Below are 3,122 nucleotides of genomic sequence, written 5' to 3' on the forward strand. Positions count from 1 at the left end.
GTTGGTGAGGCGTCCGAAGGTCCAGGCTCCTAGCGGTCCAGCGTTTCAAAAGGTCCAGAGGTGCAGAGGTCTAGAGTCCAGAGGTCCAGAGGTCCAGAAGTTCCGGGGTCTGGGGTCACAGATCCAGAGCTCCAGAGCTCTTTTCTGTCTTCAGGAGGTGCAGCGGCCCAGAGGATCCTCCGCCCGGCGCGTAGCTCGGCGCCCGGCGGCAGTCTGACCGTCGCCCTCGCACCTTGCTGCCGCCGCCGCCCGCGCCGCCAGCTCGCCCGTTCCTTCAGCACGGTGGAGCTGCACTGGCGCCGCCCGGCACCGAACGTCTGCCGCGTCCCGACTGCAAGTGCGGATTCGAGCACCAATTACTCCGGCAAGGGGCCGTATCACCGCTGCCAACTGTGCATCAGCTCCGCTGCGGTGAGCACGCTCCGCCGCCGCCGCCCGCTAAACGACTGCCCCGGGGCTGCGATCCGTGGAGGGCGGCCCGAGGGCGGGAGGGCGGCCCGCATCGACGGGAGCGTCGCCCCGGGCGATGGGCCGACGGGCGGCAGGCAGGCGGAGGACGGCCGCCCGCTCAGCCGCGCTCAGAGTCCTTCCGGTCAGCGATGGCCATTCCAGGGCAATGGTGTGAAGGAGGGTGGAGGGTGGGTGGGCGGGGGTGACGGGCATCTGAGAGTCCTCCGCTAACCGATACTTACCCCCGCCCCGGGACCCCTCCTCAGCGGTTTGTGCCGGTGCCCCGGCGGGACTTCCTGCCAGGGGCCGGCGTCAGGGGTTCCGCCCGCCCGCTTGCTCGGCAGCAGCTCACCATCGCTGTATGACTTCTGGCCGTCAGGGGCTCCGCCCGCCCGCCTGCTCGGCAGCAGCTCACTATCGCTGTATGACCGTTGGATGTCCAACTTGCCTGGCTACTCGGGGCGTCGCGAGGATCCAGAGTGAAGCAGTGGAATGAGGACAGAGGGGCGGATGGGAGGACAGCGACAATGGCAGGCTCCGAGCGGAGGCGCATGCGTTACCGCGCAGCCGACAGTCAGCTGACTTGCTCGAGTAACCATCTGACAGTCAGCTGACTGTGTGTAAGGAACCCCTCGACAGTCAGCTGACTACGCGTGAGGACCCCTCGGCAGTCAGCTGGCTATGCGTGAGGAACCCCTCGACGCGCACCTCCTCACAAGTGATCGTGTTTCTTTCCTTGAGTTTACGTGAGTTAATCAGGTGCTTTTCTGTTAGCGTCCATTAATGTGCTACTTCAGCAACTGACTGGATGGTGCGTCAACATAAGAACATCTGTTGGCAACATCACGTTGTTTCAACTTTTGAAGGGCCAAAACTTTCCTTGTTACTATTGACTGTCCGTGTAAGCACTATTCCACATTTCTCGTCCCTAGCTTTCCACATCCCCAATGCACGTATTCTTCGTTTCTCGTTCTTCGTTGTTTAGCAAACCTTCGTCGTTGTGAAACCGTTCCACCAAACCTTGAGCACTACCCGGTTCCCCGGCTGTTACTCTGGCAGCCTGTGCGTACTGTAGCCGCACGATTCCAGCGGCACAGCTTGCGTGTTCTTACATGGAGGTGGCGCCTCACTGCCTGCCTGCGCGGACGGCCGCCCCACACCCCGCCTTTCTTGATGACGTCACTGGATGAATGATTGATGACCATGAGCGTCACTAAGCCGTCCACCCGTAACAACACTGCGATAGATTTGGATGCGATGGATCAACTTTGGATGGATGCATGGATGCGATGGATCAACTTTGTACGCGGCCAGCGACGCGTCAGTCATACCTCGGCTGTTTGATTACACTGAGCGATCTCTGCACTGCAGTTCTTTTTTGCGTTGTCAACAGCCTTACTGACTGCTTCACCACGGCCTTCCCTCCTTTCGCACACATGATCTCGATAACGCTAGTTGTGTTGAAGTGTGTGATTGGGTTAGCTCGGCTCAGGCGGCACCAGAACCTCTGCGACACATCACGTGACCGGAATCGATGTGTTACGCCTTCTAGTAAGGAGGGACAATAATGACACTTGTCCGACAATGATACTTCGAGCCTCTGCAGGCGTTCATTTGGAAGCAGGTGTCGCGATGCGCGCTCTGATTGCAACCACCGCATAGAATGGCGGTAGCTGTCGCGTACAACTCTGAATAGACGGACTCCAAGACATGTTGATCGGCAAGTTGAGGTCGTTTTCACAATTTTTTCCTCCTTCCTGGTGGAATAAATACTGGATCAATGTACAACATGCCCATCTACAGTGGAAGTGCCAAAGTGGAGTGTAGGCCTTGTGTGGAATACAATTCAGACGGCTAAAGATGCAGCCTATTGAACTGCGTTGGTCTCGGTGGCATTTACTGTTTACTGTTCACGTGCAGTGTCCTGGAATATATCTTGAACATAGTGTATAATAGACATTGTGAGCGGATATAGACGTATTAAATGAAAATGCATTCACTGTTGGCGACACCTCACGTAACATGCTAAAAATGCTAACGACATGCGTTATATATGTACATATATAACGTATATATATATATATATATATATATATATATATATATATATATACATATATATGTATATATATTATATATATATATGTATATATATATATATATATATGTATATATATATATATATGTGTGCGTGTGTGTGTGTGTGTGTGTGTGTGTGTGTGTGTGTGTGTGTGTCCTTTGTATTTAACTACCTACGATGAAAGACAACAAAGTTTTCCAGATTGAGATGCCTATTCAGCCATAGTAGCCGACTAATGATTGTGTTTCCCGGCAATGACTGTGGTACTGGCTCATTTATGTCTTATGCATGTAGCGCTGCTCTCCCAACTTTGCTGCTCATATTTTTGGTGACATTTTTTGATACTCTCATTTGGAGATGCTTATTTTGTGCGAGAGACATGCACATGGCATCATTATAGCCTCAACTTGTGCAGCCATCACAAGAACCTCCGAGTGTCGCCGAATCTAAGTACTTTTTTATCTCAGATGCCCTTAATCAAGGACGGTCGCAAACAATCGTTGGACTATGTTTTGAACATTCGCCATGATTCCAGGAGTGATTATGGTCAAGAATAACCAGGGTTAAGCAGAAACCAATTAAAAACCCCAAG

The sequence above is a fragment of the Pollicipes pollicipes genome, unplaced genomic scaffold (assembly GCF_011947565.3).
Source record: "Pollicipes pollicipes isolate AB1234 unplaced genomic scaffold, Ppol_2.1 Scaffold_2096;HRSCAF=2452_pilon_pilon_pilon, whole genome shotgun sequence".
Lineage (NCBI taxonomy): Eukaryota > Metazoa > Arthropoda > Thecostraca > Pollicipedomorpha > Pollicipedidae > Pollicipes > Pollicipes pollicipes.